The sequence below is a fragment of the Rhyacophila brunnea genome, unplaced genomic scaffold (assembly GCF_057557595.1).
Source record: "Rhyacophila brunnea isolate RB1 unplaced genomic scaffold, BYU_Rbru_1.0 scaffold_22, whole genome shotgun sequence".
NCBI classification, from domain to species: Eukaryota; Metazoa; Arthropoda; class Insecta; order Trichoptera; family Rhyacophilidae; genus Rhyacophila; species Rhyacophila brunnea.
This window is the reverse complement of record NW_028232882.1, coordinates 5,191,687-5,213,660: the sequence shown is the minus strand read 5'-3', so window position 1 is coordinate 5,213,660 and position 21,974 is coordinate 5,191,687. Positions and strand designations below refer to the sequence as shown.

The 21,974-nt window shown below is 32.8% G+C and overlaps 1 protein-coding gene across 1 annotated transcript in view; it reads left to right on the top strand.

Annotated features, from left to right (window-relative positions):
• The window catches only part of IRSp53 (Insulin receptor substrate 53 kDa), an 804,117-nt gene that overhangs the window by 41,089 nt on the left and 741,054 nt on the right, over positions 1-21,974 (top strand). The gene's annotated exons all lie outside the window — the stretch shown is intronic.

Here is a 21,974-nt window from a genome sequence, read left to right as displayed (position 1 = left end):
GGGTATATAGAAATAACTGTACCTAAGCTTAGTTAAAACGGAAAATTTCCATTAAACATTCAACTCACTGGTTGGACAATTACAATAAAAGTTTTAATATGACTATAATTTTTGTCGAGTTCGCGATGTCTAGTTTACTTCTGTTGTCCTTGGACGTCACGTCCTTAGTGAACAGCAATGACACGTGTAGATTTGCGAATTATATTTGAATTAGGTGTAGGTAGGTACTAAGTACCTACATACTTACTTAATTTTGTGTAAAATGTTTGCTAGTCCCTCGCTAGTTTTGGAAGTTGTTTTTAAATGTATCTGAAACCGTGGACTCTCAATATAGTCGATTGAAGCAGAAATTGCATTAAAATTAAATTTAGTGGTATATATCTACTTGTTAGTAATGTATCTATACAACACATTTCTTAGATATTGAAGTCATGAAAGGATGATAAAAATATTCTGTAAAAAATGTGGCGGCATTTTGGCGCTGCCTAGGGGCGGCATTTTGTCTAGGGACGTCACTGCATCTATGTATTTCCAAGATTTAACATGCACAATATTAACAATAAATGTCTTAAATAGTATAAATTATTTATTTATTAATTTTTGATCGATTTTATCAGTGTTTTTTGTATATATAAAAATTTAATATTAACTATCGAAAAAATGCGAATCCCGAAATTGTAATCCCAAAATCCCGGGATCAAAAATTTGGCTCGGGATTGGATTCCCTAATTCAAACTACTAAGTATATAGTTGGAGTCTGCGCCCTCAATTTTTTCTCTGGTTAAGTTGAGAATTATTTATAATATTGTGCCTATGTGTTGGGGTCTTTTGTTTTATTTCTATGTTGTTTCTGTTATTCTGTGGCCATAAGAGTGAATGTATGAAACAAACGAATGCAAAATATGGATATAATATATTTTAATTGACCGACATTTACAAGAATTAGTTGGTAGCTGTTTGCTCAAGCCATTGGTTCCATGCCCTGGATTAGGTGAATAATTGGTTTTATTTATCTCTGTAATCTATCTATACGTCTCTCGATGAAATAAATAATTGAGGCTAGCCTGTAAAAATTATTCATTCTACAATGTGAAATGATTAATAATTAAAATGCATTAAAATTATTGCTACCTTATAATAGCGAAATGATTTTGATTAAATATAGTCACGATTTTGAAACACGTTTGTTTCATTCACATGTTGTATTATGTGGTTGAGGATAGGTAAATAAAGTTATGGTAAATCAGAGTTCCTCAAACTCTGAATTGGTACAGTCCTGACCGATTTGAGTTGGAACTTTCGTATAAATATTTAATAATGTATATTTATATTATACGCCTTCAAAAAACTATATTTTACCGGTTTTATAAAAGCAATTGCATGTTTTATAATATGTTATCATTCATATATATTTTAAAAATACATTTTGCTAAAGATATTATTGGTTTATTTAATGCTATTGCCAATACATTGTGTATAACTAGTACCGATACATACAGTATCATATGAAGGCTTGTTAAAACATTGAGTAAACGTTTATGCCACATGTAGGTTTATTGCACCGACTATCGCCTATACGAGAGGCCTGTGTGGATCACTGAGAGAAAAAATGCAATGGCTATACGTTATAGTGGGCGTCCTTATTATTTCTCTACTCTCATTGAAAAATCTCTTCAGATTTTTTATTTCAAAACAGAGCTAGACATTAGTAATTAGCATTAGCAAATAGTTCTTATAGTTAAGCAGCATTGTCGTACGATATTGATTGTATCAGTGGCCTCTTAAACTTTACAGCGTGCCATTGGTTTTGGTGTAAGGACAGCTGCTAACATTACTGGAATAAAACAAAATAACCACATATAACGGGATTGTCTTGATATCACATATTCATATGTAGGATTAGAACGGTGCATTGTTGAAAAACATTGGAAAACAACTTGATCAAAAAAATCCTGTTTTAATAATTAACTGCAAATATCTGATGATGAATAATCACCGGAGAAGGCGCCTAAAAAAGGATAAGATGGGAAAATAAATTAGTAGGTACATAAATTATAATGCATCGGTGAGGGAAACTAATTAATCCGTTTCATTCTATAAGTTTTATACTTAAGCGTAGACAAGTCGTTTATTTTTGTAGAATTGATAATGGTGTTAGGTACAACCGAAATAGCTATCGACTTAAAACATTCTGTAGTATGATTTATATTATAATTTTGTAAAATGGATTACTATAATGTATAATTAATATGATATATCTGTTTCTTAAAGTTTGTATTAGCATTCAAAGCAGTTTGAAGAACCATCAATTTCAGACATTGATGAAGAATGTCTAAGCCAATTAATTTCATTTCGGGTTAGTGCGTTGCGGTACCTTCTATGTACATCAACTACATCGCTGATACGGATGCTCCAGTACCTAATTTTCAAATGTTTTCTGTATATTTGTATGCCTACAGCTGTAGTTTTTACACTAAGAATATGTTATTTCATATTTAAAAATCATGTGTCTTTGAGGGGTCCGTCGCACCCGCGGTCTAACCCACCGATTGACAAACGCTGCGTCAGATGATTAAGACAAGACAACAATCATGCTGTTTTAATGGTCGTTATATGAAATGATTTTGTTTTAAAATAAGGCTTTTAAAAACCAAAAAACTGATTCGTGATTTGAGAAATGAGACTTTTACGCTTGGTTAACGAAGATTACTATCAGTTGTATTATTTTTATCAGACTTAGCGGTGTTTTGACCCTAATTTTTAAACGAAATTGTGTGGTTATTACCGTGAAAGAATTGGTGTGTATTTAACAAATAAGTAACTATTCAAGACATAGAGTGAACATACAATCTTATTCAATAATCGTGTTTTCGGTATGTAATAATTGTTTCTGCAAAACCTACTATGTACACATTAAAGTGGTTTAAATCGCTGGGTAAGTTATTTTTATCTTCGTTAGTTATCGTCTTTATCAGTCATCAAAATATTATATATTATATTAAATAAAATCACCTGCCATCACGTCGTTGAGTTGTTAAAACCACTTATGTCACAATTTTGTCAAAATATATATTTTAAATATTTATTGTATACTTACTTTATATATTAGACACTATAGTTTAGTATAAATTTCAACATTCTATAATATTATACCACAAACAATAAAACATACATTATTGCAGAAACCTTAGATGTAACATTTCTCATTTCGACCACACTGTAATAACTCCAAATACGTAGTCACTCGAAATTATTAAAAGTTATCGCTTATGATGAGGGAGCAAAGGTAACACTAGATATTATTTAGATACATCAAAGTATTCCTTTAATTTCAAAAGAATAAAATTACACCTTCATTTTTGTATTTGCAAAGCTGTTTTTTTTTCTTGTTTTCATATAGATTTTAAGAACAATATAATTATACACCAAATGTGGTGGCAGTATGTACTACATATCAACATTCTAATACATCTTCTCCTTATTGTCTTCCTCTCTCTCATACATTTACGTGTATTGTCTTCGCTATGGTGTTTCAGACTAAATAGACTCAATTATTTGTCTGTGAGATGCTGCATCAGCCTGGCAAAGTCTTTGTAGTATCCTGAAATTGTCGAGCCCGCCACCACTGAACTCGTTAATTTGTCAAGCGGAGACTTTTTCCTCGTTTCTATGTTTTGGTTGATTGTGTATATTGCCTGAGCTTACAATAGGTTACAGCATCATTTTTTTTTAAATTATTATTATTTGTTTCTTTATTAAACACCACAACAGGCCGTGAAGCCCAATAATAGTGGTATAACTCCCAGGCTTGAGGAATTTACATATTAGATTATGTAAATATATTTTGACCTCACTGGGAATCGAACCCAGAACTCCGTGATGGAAGGCCGGCGCCTTGCGCACTGCACCACGAGAGCCCGCCAAATATCCTATTATAATAATTAGCGTTAACACACTAATTTATCGATATTCTATTACTGCACTGTAAGCATTCTGTTAAAATATTAGGAGAGTATTATTTATGGTGTTTTCTTTCATTACCCGATTAAAATAAAGGATTTTTTAAATTTTTCAAATTCAGAATTTGTGTTTATACATATATGCTTAATACGTTTTCTCCCTGTTTTGTTTTCTTTCACACATTTTTATACGTTTTCTCTCAAGCGTTACAAATAATTCGAGACAAATATACTTAATATATAAAGTAATACTAATCATAATTAACTTCGTTAATAGAAAATTTTAAATTATAAAATTACACAGTTAACTTTAGTTAAACGATCAATACTTATTTTTTTCACTTTTAACATAAAATTATCATACTTACATACACGAGAATTATTATAAAACCATATTTTGTTATTGATTGATAAAAAAATGAAGTCGGCTGATAGGTGCCACTGTTTTTACAAACTAATATCCGATTTCAACTTAATTATTTTACTACCTAAAAGAGCTTTATTTTTGACAATCGAAAAACTAACGATTTGTATAAAAAAAAATGAAAGACCGAAATTCTTCACAAATATTTATCAAAAATAAATTGTTGTTTAATTTAATAAAACGCATTTTTTTGTAGTACTTATTCCACTTTTAATCAATAAATTAGGACCGGTTTTGTCGGCCTCAGAGGGACATTTTCATTTTCCCTCCTAGGCGGACGAAACCGGTCCTAATTTATTGATTAAAAGTAGAATAAGTACTATAAAAAATGCGTTTTATTAAATTAAACAACAATACAATGCAGTTCCACCATGAATTGACAGTTAACAAAATAAAAGAAATTCAAAAATAAATAGTATAGGAAATAAATTTTACAACTAGGTAATAGGTACCTTCAGTTATCAATTGATTTTCACAATTATTGACGGTTTTTGCGTAGGTATCCATTCAATTAATAAAATAATAATAAATAACAACACTTTTTACGAAACGACGTATTACATTATATTACACGAATTGTTGTCATGTCAAGGAAGTGATATATTGATAAATTGTATTCTTTGTACATTCAACACTGTATCAGTAAAATCAGGTCACGATGCGGTATTCAGTTAACGACCTCTATGCCTTTTCAGCTCCAGTACAAATGACACCTGAGATTTACTTTCGAATCTCATCGATTGTAAAGGGAATTGTCCGTAAATGAAGTCGATTGTGCTACCTGAATTTTGTATTGTAAAAAATATACCTTACAATTTGCCAGACTTATTGCTTTGAGCCGTTTTCATTGGCCATACTACTAATAATAAAATATCATTTATCAAAACGGAGTTATTTAACAGATTTTTTTAACTAATTAAAATCAAAACCTTCTGCTCCTTCTGTAGTATATTTATTATATATTATATCGCACACTGAGACCTATAGGGTCATAACTGCAAATAACATGATCTTGAGTAATTTGAGTTTGAATGTTAAATAATTAACTACAATTTAATTAATTGCAGTAGACTGCTAAAAAATACGGCGGTCTAGCACAATAAATATTGTACCAAAGATGACATATTTTTTAGGCAAAAAGGCCGTAAAATAACCACAGACACAATTGTGTAGGAGGCCACTGCTTCTAAGTGGCAGTTAATGCCATATAGCATTAAAAATAGATTTTTTTCTCTATCGAACTGCATTCATAAGTAATTTTTTTTTTTTGCAGTTATGACCCTATAGACCTTAGTGTGCGATATATTTTATCCGACCATGTCCGATCGTAATAAGATCATTTATGCGCCTCCACAGAGTGAAGGTTTGCATTAACATATTTTGTTTTTACGAGAAATGGATGTCAGCCACTTGCTCAACTTATTAGGTCCATACTCTGGCTCATACACAAATTGAAAAAAAATATGTGTAATTGTCAGACCCAGCACATCCATTATATACACAAAACTGTTTTAGGCCGCTACGATAACTATCTAGGTTAGGTTCTTATCGAAGTAATAACACTTATTGTTCTTAAGTTAGCCATCTAAACTAAACAGGCAAAATTGTCTATATCACTCTAAAATTTAGCATATCCAAGAGAGGTGCTGTTAAAACATAGCACTTATTGTAACATTTACAACTAACTTATTGTAATAGTTACAATAAGTGCTAATACTTCGATAAAAACCTACCCTAAAAAGCTGTCGTAGCGGCCGAAAGCAGTATTGTGTATAGAATAGATGCGCACGCTTCGAACCTGGGCGCACTACGTTATTGGCCGAGCTTAAGCCGCGCGGCCATCGTGGGACTGTCGAAATGGCTGTAATATAACATAATGATGAATTATTGTGTAAAAAACCGTTATTGGGTTTGCACCAATCCAATAAATTTTTAATTTTAAAGCATACTAAGTTTCTGAATATTAACTACACTTGATATAGTTCATTGTTATGTTCTCTCAATTCTTCTCTAACGTATGAAAGTATGGACGCTAATCTAAGAAATGTCACGGAGAGTTCCTCCTCTACCCTCAAATTTCCATGGACGAACCGGATCACAAATGTTGTAAATCGAATGGGAAAGGACCGAGAAGTTCTATATAGTGTCAAAACCAGAAAACTTCAGTACCTCGAGCACAATATTATGAGAGGACCAAAGTACTACATTAAGAATAAGAAGAAGGACATTTATTGGGAAACGAAACGAGTTGTTGTAAAGAATATAATCTTAAAACTGCAAAATCTGTTGGAAACGGAACTGGAACCAAATTCTGAAAGAAGAAGATAAGTTTTTTTAATGGGTATATATCGGAGGTATTTTCAATTTGTTCATTAAAGAATGTGACATTCTCAAAACTTTATTTGTTGTTAAAAAATTATTCGTTGAATAAAAAAATAGTTTATTAAAATACAATCAAGCGCAATTAAATTATATCCAAAATTTGGAAATATTCTGACACCTGTTAGTAATAATTAATTAATGTATGTACCGAATCACAAAAGCCGATTACCAAAATAAACGCAATTTGTTAAACGCTTGAAGAAGTTGTTAATTTCGTCGTATTTAGATAGGATCACGTGACGTCTTCAAAATTAAAAAAATTTTTTTTTTGAAGTTTCAGTGTTTTCAAATTACCTATGTAAGGAACTAAACCCCATTCAATTTTTTCACTGAAACCGAACATTGGCAAAATGGTGGGTATAACCGTGTCCTAAAACTTGTACGTATGCAGTTCAGCGTATCACACATCCCCGTGAAATGTTGTATCGGAAATATATGGCCGTATATTAAAGTCCAAATAACTTCTTTGGGTCGTATGGCACTGACATAAAACTCATGTCTAAATAAAACACGGTTCTCGTCGGCTTACACTTTACAGGAAGCTGGCAGCAAACAAATTTTGAAAATAGCCGATATTCTGGATTATTTGTTAGGTTAGGTTATGTTAGGTTGTCATTCCTGAATTCATGAGTTTTCCCAAAATCAGCTATGAAAAATGAATTAATGTTTATATTGAATCGAATAAAATTGGAGACCGTATAGTAACTGTCCCACGGTGAAATGTGTTACGTACAATTTACACGTAACCGGGTATAACAGCTCTGCATTTCATACATTAGCAAATATAATTGAAGTAAAACGATCAAATGCTTTGTATAATTCTAAAATTACATAGTAAAAAAAATCTAATTACATATTGAATAACAAAAAAATCACTGTTTAAAACGAAATGATTTGACAACATGTAATTAAAATGTCCGTTTCTCCAAATAAAATGATATACTTGCGAATAACGCTATGATTAAACGGATAAAAGAAATGTGTTAAAGGCAGAACAGACTATAAACGATTATTCTTTTAGAATACGTAGCTCGGAATCCATCATAATATTATCTGAACAACATTTTTCGAATATAATTCAATTGTTTCCGGTCACGTTCTTATTATTAAGAAAACGATTTCAAGATTAAAAGCGTGACGACAGAAAACGAAAACAAAATTTTATATTGTTGGAAAATTAAAAAAAATGTCTACGATTTGATATCTCAATGGTTTTTGATTGCAAAACCGAAATTTGTTCAGTAAAATGCCGTATATAGTGAGAAAAAAGCAATGAAGAGTTTGTCGTTATTATGTTAATATAATTCGTTATTATGCTGTTCGAGCTTTATAATTTTATCTATAAAAAGCATTATACACAAAGATTTTGGACTATCGATGTTGTAATATAGTGATAGAGTTTGCTAAGCAGATGATTATTATATGCAATTGGCTAGATATATCATATTGACTGGACAACCGCTGGACAAATACCGTCATACAGTGGTTTCCAAGGAGGACTAAAAATCCACAGGGACTCCCTAAAACCGGCTAGATAGACTAATTAATTAAATTCAGTGAATGTAGGTACGTGGCAGCATAGAACTAGGGACCAAGAAGAGTGGTGGAAACTCGGGGAGGCCTTCATTCAGCAGTGGATCGACCCATTATTACACATCAAATCTGCACTATATTATAATTAATAATTGAGTGAATCTGAAATTATAGTTCAATAGTCTAGTTCTAGTAGAATATTGTGAAGTTATCTTCAAATGAACCTGCAATTTTAAGTCACTTGTAGCTAACTTAATCAGTAAACCAAGGTTCTTATATTTGCTTAAATTTTATAAAACTAGACTTCATCCATATTTATATATGGATGAAGGATATAACATAATATATTATCGTGTATCTATATAGTTTTATATCTTTTGAGGAAATCGATAGTTTGTATCGAAATTAGGAGTCCTTTTTAGGGTCATTGCAATATATTTAGGCTCCAGACAAGAAGATTTCTACAATATATTTGTTTTCTGTTAATTTTAGGTAGACTAAGATCTTTATTTTTACTATAATAATAAATTTAACGTGATAATAAAATAATCATAAACATGATTCTTGATTGCACATGACGTGACAAAGTCCAAAAGTCAATGACAAATGGAATTAGTCAAACAAGTTTGATAATTTTATGTATAAATTGTTAACCATTTATGATTAGGAGACTATCTTGACGTTTTTTTAATAGTACAGTTTTGTTAAATTTGGTTTATGGTTTTAAAAATAGCTATATATCTGAGTTTAAGGAAACGTTGCTTAGTTTATAAAATCACGTGAAACTTTGTTATTTTTTATTAATCACATGACAAAAATTCACAAAAAAGTATAAAAAAAACTGTAAAGCCACAGTAATTAAGCACGTATCTAAATAAAATTTTGGTGATGTAAAAACGCTTCAAGATTCTGTACAACCGTTACTTAAAATTAATAAAAATGCAAATGACACAAACCTGTTTCTTTAAAAATGTTGACATTTCGTGACTTTTATCAAGAATAAACTCCAGCATTGGCCGAAGAAAATTATGAAATTTATATAAACACTCCTTCAAACTCCAATAAGTTACTAATTTATTTGATAAATATGATAATACTGTGACGGTATTACAGAGTCAATGGCTTTAAGCCTACATAATCGTGTATCACATAATACAAGAACATTTAAATATCTGAAGACGAAAAGATGACTCAATAGTGAAGTTGGTTGACCTTTGTGAAGGTATGTGTATTTTATAATATAAATACATATTTTATAGTTTGATTTAAAAGCGTAAATATTTAACGTTAATGTTATATTGCAAAAATACCGTTAAGTATATTTTCCTAGAGCAAAATACATGATTTTATTCAAGCGGATGTTAGCTGTTGCCAAGGAACTCTACAGACTTGAAACAAATTAAGTGTTGCATTTTTGTTTATCTAAAAACTTATCCAGCGTGTGTATTTATTTATAAACTACCGATCAAATCCAGCTCAATTTGTAAGTAAAATAGTATTAAACCAGACGTTGATTACAAAGCCGGTTATATTCACCAGCCGTCATTATGTGCATTAAGCATGGATTATTTATTAGAAGATGGAATAAGGAACCGGAGCGTAGGTTGACTCCAATGAATAACTCAGAATTTGTGTGCGTGAAAGAAATGAACCCTGGTTTTATTATCTCCTTCCAAATAAATATTACTTTAATTATTACAGATAAGTTTACAGATTATAATTTAGCTGAGTGAAATCGCGAGTATGCGTTCTGATGGATTACGAGATCCGATCGGGCGAAGCGTACGATAACCTTAAGGTTCAACCTTTGATGACTGAAAGACGATGTTGCTTTCTTCCACTGAGTGTTTTATAGTGATTCAATACAATAGAAAATGTTGCGATCAACTACTTGAATATTTTTCATAATCATGCTTATGAGGTTTATTGTGCAATGCATGATTGTTTCGTACATTATAAACAATTGATTTTAGTGTGAACAATTATGCAGTTTTTAATAATTGAGCAAGATTGATTTTATACTAATAACTTTTGTACATATCATAGCAAACTTACGTAGTATTATTTCTTTATTTGCGATATTATTGATTCATTAAATTATTATATTATTTTGCTACATTAGCTTTCTGTTGAAATTTGATTGATTCACATAAATCGCTTGTTTTGCAATTTTAACAATATTATGTTGCAAGATACATTGTAATTATAAATTAATGGTTTTCTGCCAAGTCATGCTGGACGATAGGGTATTGACCCTACAATTTTATTAATTTAAAGGAATAATTCACGTATGTCTAGATAATTTAACGTTGCAAAAATACTTTTTAAGCCTTTTCCAGTTCACTCGAAACCTCGAGGCGCACCGTACCGACTTGCTTAGCTATTATTATTCTCAATTGAAAAACTTCAAAATTCAATCATCAGTATACCAAAGAATTTTCTCTGATCTTAAACTCCCAAATAACCACATAGATTGCCCCGAATTAAATGAATTTAATCATCTTTAGAGTACAAATTTTCACTAACATTTTTACATTGGGTACTACACACTCAAACAGATAAAATTAATCTCAAGTAGGTACTGTATAGTGGCTAGAACAGACTGCATAATAAGTATAATATACGAATGATCATAGTGATCAAACGGACCATTTTGTTATCTTGCTTCTTTTAAAACTAGGCTTCTTTGATTGTTAGTAATTGATCATCACGATTACTTTTTCAGCGATTCTTACATTACTCCATCCGCACTTAATAAACCTTCCACACCACATCTGCCCTACACTACATCCAGTCTTAATCGGGCGTAATACGAAATCCTACGTTTGAATGTATCAGTAAATATCAGGAGCAGTTATCCAAAAATAAAGTCGCCATGTACGCTATCCATGTAGAGCCAAAATTTAAAATATTGTAATAAGTAACGTTAATACAAAACTGGCAAATAAGGTAAGTATATCTTTACGCTGCCAAAATAATGCCACGTTTTTTTTGAGAATCCAACAAAATTTACATTTGTGGTGACCAGGTCGGACAGTCTGATGGATTTAATAGTTAGTTGGATCGACTTGAGCAGGTTTTCTCTTTCGGTACACATTTTAAGACATTCCCAGAGAGTGTAGTTTGTATTCTGTAATTCTCTGCTACAAGGATATGTTGAACAGCTAACACGGCCACAGTTATATATAGAGCTTGCCAGAAAGCCTACCATGTCCAGTCAAAAATTAATGGGTGTAATTTTAATTAATACCTCTATGGGTGAATGCTTAATGAGCCAAAGCCGTCATTTTCATTTGTCATTTATGTAATATGGTGAAGAAATATAATATGTGTGCTTGCCTTTGGTGGAGGCATCCCATTTTTCTACCAAGTTCTCATTGGGCGAATTCAATGGGTTTTTTTCAAAGATTTTTTCAAGTATGTATATAATTATCTGAGGTATTTTAAAATTGTTTATGTATGTTCAATAAATTGTGAATTATTCGTTGAATAAAAAAATAGTTTATTAAATCGTATGAAGTTTATACATTTATTTTGATAATAATTGTGGAGTATAATAAAATTTACATATGTTTTCCGATTGATGGCGTGGGTGATTATTATTCTCTTTCATTACTCCATTTACTATTTATTATTTACTACCCACTTTGTGATAGCTTGTAAGAATGACTTATAAACAAATTAAGAAAGATGATCTTTAGAGCTATTTCCGCATTGCGAATACTCAATAAAATATAAAGGTCCAATAATGATCGAATACTGTTTCAGTAAAATATAGTACACATTTCAGAAACATAAAATCGGAGAAAAAACAAACACATAACACTTTTTTTCGGTACAGTTCGGTTATGAGGAATACAGCGGAAAACACATTTTGAAAATACCAGATATACTGGATTATTTGTTAGTTTAGGTTAGGTTAGGTTGGGTTAGGTAAGGTTAGGTTAGATTTGGTTAGGTTAACCTCATAACCGAACTGTATATTTTTTCTTATAAAATCCTTTGGAACCTATCTACCGCGTAAATTGAGGGATGTCTGTACATAAATTTATTTGTATGTTTCTTAGCCCATAGCTTACGGGCCGCACAAAATTGTGTTTTTGCTAATTACTTTTCAAATGCAAATTAACACGTTAATTACAAAATTAATTAAAAGGGCCCGTAAGCATTGTGTTAAATACGGCCTTATTTGATTTAAGATAAATGAATGTGGCCTTCCGATAGGAAAAGGTTTGTAACCCCTGGTTTAAACTGTTTAAAGAATTTACGTGTTGCCAAGCAGTTTATCGGTCACGCTGAATATGTAAATACGTATTAACATCATACTATAAAGATCCTCATTTAAACACTCAGACCCACCGTCCATCTGGTCTATTATAAAGTAATTTGATCTTTTAGCAAGAGCTATTTATTCTCGATAAATTCACCACTTAATTCACTCCATTCATTGAGTAATAACAATTTAATAACGTTTAAATTTAATTTAATTTTCACCACAAAATGGTAATACGGTTTCACATATTATGCTACACAAAGTGAAATTTATACTTTATAAGATGAATACTTATTCGCGATAATAATATAATATTACACACTGTTCAACTTGATTGTATAAAGAGTGAAACAAAATTAGTTATATTATAATGATATCAATTCCCCATGTGATTACAAAGCATAAAAAACCAATTACTTACGTAAATTTCGTCAGTACGTGCTAAAAGTGAATAGTGTTATTCATATTACCATAAATTTGTCGGTGTTTAGCCCGCTTTAATATGATAATGAAACTCAGAAAGTCAAGGCTTCTAAAAATTTAAATTCAGTAAGCACTTACTTATAAATGGAATAACCAGTTTTTTATGCCAATAAATACACGTTAAATGTAGAAAAAAAAGTAACACTATATTTCTTAGTTTGTTTTTATCATAATACAGCTAAGTATTATAAAGTTTTTTTTCTTGTTTAAATTACTGTATAAAAATAACGGTGTTTTATTTATCAGGCATAATATTTGGTAATTTATTGAAAAAGGCCAAACACAAAGTGACACTTAATTTGTAGCAATATAATTTTATTCAAACCGATGTCGATCTTCATTTCCACATAAAGACTTTTCTTAAAAGTTACAAGAAGAAGAAGAAGAAGATAACATATAAATTTCCCCGAGTCAGAGTATGAGTAGTAACATAGTCGAGGGGTAGAGGTAGGCTGTTAAATTCGACATAAATAGTGCATACTAAACTTTCTCAGTCATACTTATATATTTTCATTGAACTAATAATATCATTTGCAGATGTTGCTGGTCAGTTTTTAAAATTCAATTAAACCCTGCTTCAACCAAACCATAACAGCTTAGGTATGCGATGGGCGATACTTGATACTTATTATTGTTAATTAAAAATACACACTACTGATGGTGTTGGTGAGTTATTTTTTTAATTCATTGAGCCCTACCTAACGAAACCATAATCGATAAAAAATATTCTTCTATCTATAAAATATCTAAAATTATGTATAGTTTAATGCCATAATTTTAGAAATTTTTAAATAAATGTTTTTTTTACTATTATCTACTATGGCTTGAATAAGCAGGGTTTAATTGAATTTTAAAAACTAACAAACACTATTTACACATTGTAGTCTTAGTTTAATGAGAACAGATACGTTTGACTGAGAGAGTTTATTGTGCACTGTTTATGACGGATGTTTACATCCACCCTCCACTCTTCGCGTTGGTGTATTATATTATATAAATAGAATAGTAAGATAATAGAAAACAGTGACAACTATATTACGGAAATGGTAACAAGTTGTCAATAGTAGGTACCTATCTACTTCTTAAAAATCTATGGAATCCAGTAGCACTGTGCAGCGTATAATAACATATACTATATGCAAATGACTGAGATAAAGTTGGACATTGTCTATTTGTCAGTGATTTTCAGGTTAATTCAAATAATCTCGAACAAAATGGTCACGCTTACCACTTAAGGCCGAAATGCTTAGACTAATTTCAATCACTAATTACTAATTAGTCGTTGGGTGATTAGCGATTGATATTTAGAGTATGCACTCACAATTTGTGTACAGAGATAGGTATTACGCGCACGCGACGAATAGCTTGTAAATCTGACAGCTACCATGTTTAAACAGTAAAAATGTTTAAAATATAGAAAAAGAAGGATTGTAGGTATAATGTATCTACAATGTGTCAATTTATTATATTAAACACTGATAAAGCAATAATTAAGTTATTATCAAGTACGTTATAACTAAAATTTGGAGAGATCCTGACACCCGTTTTTTTTCCTAGATGCCTTTATGGGTACCTCGTATTTATTATCAAGGTTTCACACGCTAACTACTCTACTTAATGCTAAGTCAAAGGGAATTTGCGCCGAGTGAAAGAATTGCCTTATTGAAAACAATTCATCTTCCCTCATCGGGTATTGCTAATTAGGATTCGTCCAGGATATATGTGTCGCTACATTTCAAAATCAGCCAAGTCCACCTCTAGGTATTTTTGACTTTTTTTATGAATTGCTGAAGAACTACTGCTTTCTAACATTTCTGCATTATCAAAATGTGGAATTTATTAATTTTAAATATTCTATACTCAAAATAATATAAACTTTCACCCTTTGTGTATTTGAGAAAACAAAAAGCTGTTTTTCTCCTATTCATCTATTATGAACATGGCTGATTTTGAAATCTAGCGACACATATGAAACCACCTTACAAAAACCCTGGAAAATTCTTTATAGTGCAAGGTGGCGGTGGTAATTCTGATGAATATTTTGTCGTACCTATTCATTGGAAAATGAGCACTGAGATTTATAGCCGCATTTTTATTTGTAGTTTTCCCATGAAAAAATAAATGTCACATAGGACTAACTTCTGAATATACGATGCTGCAGAATTAAAGTTTAGTATACATATATGACTGGAATCACTGGATCTGAAAGGCATGAATCATTGTTATTTGTCACCATTTATTATTTTGATTCTTTTTATTATATCAATGCAGAAATTAAAAAACGCATCGTTTCCCATGGTTTCCGGTAGGTCTCAGATATCCGCGTCTGCCTTCTGTAATAGAAAGTTCTGGTTGTGCCGTACCTTGCTGAAAAATTGACAATCAAGGAGTAGATGTAGGACGTTGACACGGCCCCAAAATGTAGGCCCTCAGCCGGCATTTTTCCTTAATAAATTAGTGACGTCACAACTTTTCGACCCGATCGTGAATGTCGATTTTACTTGAAAAATACGTGCCCAATCTCTAAACAAAGCTATAGTTATTGTGTATTGAGTCCCGTAGTACAGTCTGAGTGACATATAGCCCCTCAGAATGAACTACGGATGAATTTTTTTCAAGGGGACCAAATGGTCTTATAAGGTGGAATGTAAGTAATTGAAATGTATAGGATTAAGGTTAAAAATAGATAATAAATTGTAAACGACTTATGAGATATCATTTGCTAAACATTGTAAATAAATGTCCATTTCTATTTAATCTGATTTTGAATTATATAAAAATAAATTTTATTTTTCTAAATTAAGTCGCGATGTTTTCGCCGCGGCCAAAGTCAAATGCCTTAAATAAATAAATTATGATATCAAATATTGTCGTAATTAAAATCTAATGATTACGTTTTGTAAGTACTGATTACGCACACTTAATTTAAATAATAAATTAATATTTCGAATCATAATAAAAAGGGTACCAATTTAAGTACCTACTTTTGTAAAAGTTAAATGAAGGAATTTCGAAAATGGAAATTCTGATAATGTAAGTCTAAGGACTCGGTTGCTCTCTTAATTTACGAATAAAAATTATTCTTTAGATCTGTCAATTAACCTCGACAGATCAATATTAAATTACCCAAAATAGGTAATTTTCAAACTCAATAAATGAAGACTTGTCATAGAAATTTTGATGAAACTAATGTTATACCTTTAAGTTGAAGTGTTCTATAAATATAATTGAATAAATTTTAATCGCAACCCTTTCCGGCTATCCGTAATTAGCCCGCAAAAGTTCTGCATAAAAGAAACGAACAACTGCGATTTCCGTCAGTCTTATTATATCTACGCTCTTGGACGGTGATTTTAATGACTCCCGCCTCTGTTGCGTATTATTTTTAGCGAAAATATTTTCATTTTTCCTTTCCGTTAGCTCGATAAACGAACTAACAGATATTTGGACAATTTGTGTCAAAAGCCCTATAAGGACTTTCGCGATTGTTATTAAACTTGTACCGCCTATAGGTATTAATTAATTATATATTTTTATTCTATTGAATGATCATAATTTTCCGGAAAAGCCGGGAAATAAACAGCTTTTCTATGATTGGTATAGCTCCTTAAAGTTTACGATCGGCGACTCTTAGTTATAAGTGTGTAATCGTACATTAATTAAACATAAAATAATTATAATTGATTAACTTTATTTAATAATTAATTTAAATAAGAGTATAAAATAATTATGTAATTATTCGAAATTAAACTAAAGTGTATAATTGTCGATTATAATTAATTAAGAAAAGAAATTAAATTTGTTATCGAGAATAATTTAATAAATAATTTGAATTGAATTACCAAAAGGAGTTTTCATTTTCATTTTGAAAAACAACCAATGAAACATTTCGTGAAAAACATCTAATACTAAGGGAAGTGACAGATAGTCAGCTGTCTTTGACGTTTACGTAAATATTTACGAAAATAAGTTCGATCTGAAAGACAATCGGATAATTAATGATCTAGGTGCTAACCTATCACTAGGTAGTGGTCCTAAATAATATAAAGTTAAATAATAATGATCAAGTGTATTCCAAAAGTGTCAATCGAGAACTTTAGTTGATCACCCTCTCCCCGAATAGTATCGAGCTAGCCAAACAAAGGTTCTTAATCGGTCCGAGGGCAGGACCGGTTGTAGATAAAGTACCTTTGAGACTATTCCCGGACCGGGGTGAACGTCAACTTGGCGCCCGCAACGCGGGACTTTTCGACGTTATATGGAGTCGAACGAACCCGCAGAAATATTGGAATTGTCCCAGTATACAAAAGAGTGAGTAACATGAAATATGAACAGTGAAAACTTATTATCAAGTCTTGAACCGACATCGGAATATATGCGCGATAATATTAAATCAAAATATTATCGAAAATGAAATATATAGTAATTACTAAGTAAATATAGTTTTACTTTTATGGAAATAAAGTAAAGAAATAGTGTCTAGGTATGATACCTGACGATACTAGATAAGAAAAATTAATAAAAATTATACTTAGTAAATTACTAAGTAAATTTTATTTTAATATTTTTAAGAAAAAAATATAGAAATAGTATCTAGACATGATACCGGGAGGTATGGAATGAGAAAAATTGAAAAAACACTTATATAGTTTTTACAAAGTTTTTTTTATTTTCGCTTTTTATGGAAAAAAGTCATTAGTTGGATGTCTAGAATAGATATTAATATGATTGGGGCGGTTCGGAACCCCGAAAAGTGGATTTAAAGTAATAAAACTGAAAATGATGATTCACCATTTCAGAATTTTTTAAATTAAGAATATTTTACGAAAATTTTTGGAATTGAAAAATTTGTGAATTTTTTTTAAATTTTCGAAATTTAAGTTTTGAACTATATACCTGGAGGTATCTATAGTCGATAACAAGAAAAAAATTTTCGAAAATAAAATTTTTTATGACTTTTGAAAATTTTTCTTTAATGTTGGTTATGATTACCGCGACATCGTATACTGCAAGATACTCGTAAGCTGGTCTATAAACATGTTCACTTTGCGCGGCGAAGATCGGACGGTCTTTCACTAATATAGAGATTAAAACTGTTAAATCACTTAGCTGGATGATATGTTCAAACGACGATTGCAGCCGAACGGTTTGAGGTAGAAGATCCAAACAAAAGCCAATCGGAGGCTGGAATTTTTTTATGAATTTACGGTCGAGTGTTCGCTACTTTCAACTTCGAGGAACGGAGGAATTCGAAGAAATAATGCCGAACCCCATTCCTGGTCCTAGTGTTGAAGAGGACTTCGTATTGGAAGAAGGTTTGCAAAACGCGCAAGTTTTCTCAGAGGATAGCCCTCGCACAGACGAAAGTGCCATACATATAAGACGCCCGACGGTGACCCCGGATAAAAAGATGGACGTACATTGCAGTTTCAAACCTGAACTCTTCGCTACATATGATGGAAACTTAAGGCAACGTGCCGATGTTTTTCTGAAACACTGTCAGGATTACTTTGAAGCGGTTAATTACCCACGAGAAAATTGGACAGAAAGAGCTTTAAAACAATTGACAGGTGAAGCCAAAGCCTGGGGAAGGAATATTAGTCCTTCGGACAGCTGGAAATCATTTAGTCTAGCTTTGACAGCATACTTCGAATCGTCCACTCGGAGACGTTGTCAAAGGATAGATTTGCAGGAGAGGCCACAGAGACAAGATGAAGAGGCGTACTACTTCTTAGTACAAAAAGCTGAATTGGCGGAAATTCTTTTACCAGGAATGCAGTCAGAGACGTTGGCTGCTACTTTCTTCGATTTGTTGACGGAGAGAGATCAATTTCGGATTGATCAGGGAACGTGGCGTACGTTGCCCGAACTCTTGAAGAAAGCATCGATGTTACATCCCTTGAAACAAACCCAACCTCCAGTAATGACGTCTTGGGGTGATCATGGAAAAGCATACGATAATAATTATAGGAATAACGACAGAAGAGTCGTTGAACCGAATAGGTGGCAAGGAAGGCCACGTGTGGAACAAAGGCCTGAAGAACGTTTTGAAAGGATACAAAATGTTGTGCAAGAGAGACCTCAATATGGGGGTAATAATAGGACGCAAAATGTTGCCCAAGGGAGACCTCAATATGGGGGTAATAATATGAACCAACGTGGTGGTTCGGTTAATGGAGCTAGAGGTGGACGTGGAGGTATGCAGCCGGGAGGCGCCCGACAATTCAGTGACAATCGTAAATGTCACTATTGTTCAGGACCACATGACAACAGAGATTGTCCAAACCAACAGCGCCCTCAACGGAATGGTAATCCCCGAACGTGAGGATGGTCAGCGGCCCCGGTGTCTCGTCGACGACTCTTTAATGGCAAACGCCGGCTTACCGCCGGTAAGAAGACTAGTGTGAAATCAGCGGACTCTCTTCAAGCGACTACTGGTGCTACTAGTGCTTCGATGCGGACTCCCTTTTGGCGCCGTTCAAAATTAGTTTTAAGTGATGTGAACGCTCTTCCGGCGAGAAATTTTAGTGATAATAATAAAGTTAAAATGAACACTCTTCCAGTGAAGACATTTAATACTAATGTTTATTTTAAAGCCGAAGCTGGCATTGATAAGTCTGCTATTAATAGTGTTGTCGCTCTTGAGAAGAGCATTGATGACGTAAGACCGGTAGAATATTGTAATGAAAATGTGGTAGAAACTACCAATGATTCGGTAGAAATACCGAATGTAAATATTAATAATGGGATATTGATTAATGCACCATCTGTGCAAAGTAAAGTAACTTCTAATTGTGGTAAGGTGAAAGGGGAAGAATTGCGAGGTATAAAATTTGCTTTGAAAATTGCCTCTTGTAATAAGAAAGTTGTTCATTCTAAAGGTAAAAATAAAACAAATCCCTTACACCATACGACATCTCAAATTAAACAACCGGCAGCCGAATTAGCCACAAAACAAGTTTTATTAGGGATAAGTTCCCAATTGAATTATTTAATATGTATGTTAACAAAACCAAAGTTAAAGGTTTATAAAAATAAACTTCGAAAGGTAGTTACCTGTGCCTTCGGTAGTTCCAGTTGTGTGGATGCCGCCCTTGCAGAGCCGAGAACTTCATTAAAGGTAGGTGCCAGTAATATCACTGAATCTAGTGACAGACATTGTGCATCCACTAACCATTTAATTAATCCTTATGCTCTTGCTAATTTGAATATGAATACTAACTCCATTAATAAATTTAATGTTGATTTAAATAAAGCTAATAATAGTATTGGCGTATGTAAACGGGAAGTAAAGCCCGCGTCGAATTTGAACTTCAATGGTTTTCTGAAGTGTTTAAATTCAAGGATAGTGACAGGCCCTGAAGAGGTCGGGCCAAAAAGCGGTCCTGAAGATTATAATGTTGATAACTTTAATAAACGTGAACAGGAAATGGATCCTGAATTGGAATTTGAACCTGAAGGTTCTATTGGGCGTTTGGCCCCAAAAGGAAGGAGCAAGGTTGCGTTTAAGTTAAATAAAAGTAATGTTAAAACTATCGGTCGACTTAATCCAAGGAAGGTTAAAGAAGATCTGTTGCTATGTCAAGTGGAATATAACTACCTGAAGAAATTGAGTAAGGATAAGCCGGATACTATTAAGTGTGTTAGACGTAAATTGTGTAATCTTAGTGTTATTCTAAAAAATATTAATAGTAATAAATATAGATTGCTTAATAATAAATATAACTTTAAGTATAGGTTATTGGGCGCGACTTCGGTTGCTCATAACTTACTACCCTCTTATGCAGGGAAAGGCGGTGTGAAAACCGGCTTAAAAACAGAAATAAATGATTCTACGGATTTTTCTTGGCTTGTAAATATTTTAGATCCTAGGGACAGGTGTGGTCGGGGACGGAATTTTTCGGCGTGCCAAAAGGCCCTACCATCCGTAACGGCTGCAGACCGTCCAAATAGTGTACCTAGAGATACGTCGGTAATCGTAGGTAGTACGTTGGATGCGCCGGGCGACGAGAAATTGCCAACTACTGCGATTACGCGTAATAATAATAAGTTAATTCGTAAGAAATTAGATAATAAGCTTGATATAAATAGTGATAAGTGTGAATTATATAATAGTGTTAAAGGTGTGAAATATGATAGTGGTAAGTGTAAATTAAATGATAATCTTACATCATGTAAATTAAATAGCGACCTCGGAATACCGGGTTCCTTTACACCCAAAAATATTCCTCTCGCTTTTGCTTATGGAGCACAAGAGGGAGGTACCTCGGAAAGGATGCCGAGGTACCTTCTTACTATACCCCTTCGTATCCAAGGGATCGAAGGAGAATATGAAGCCGTTGTTGATACTGGCGCGACTCATACCCTGGTTCGTGGCGGTCTGGTCCCCTCGTCGTCTGAGTCGTACGGCGAGGCGGTGACTTTGATTACTGCCGGTGGTGGGTCACTGTATACTAGCGGGGCTATTACTGTGAGAGGCTTTCTTCGAGATAGCCCTGTGGCGATACAAGTCTACGTCGCCAGAGATCTCCATATAGATTTACTTTTGGGGCTGGACTGGCTGGAAGTACAAGAGACTGTTGTAGACTTGAAGCGTCGTTGTTTACATTATGGAAGTGGGTTAAGACAAACCTTGTATTGTAAAACATTGCAAGCACCGTTACCTTGTGGGCCGGTGAAATTGGCTGAATTGGCTCCTGGGATTCCAGAACCGGCACGGAGAGCCTTAACGAAAGTTATGGAAGACTTTCGCGATCGTTTTGCTGAAACCGGGCCACCATGCCGAACTACCGAATTCCGTATCTTTTTAAAGAACGAGAGCCCATTCCGACTTGGGCCATATCGGCAGTCGGAACAGAAACGCAAGCAGATACAAGAAGATATTGAACAAATGATGGCCGATGGCATAATTGAGCCTAGC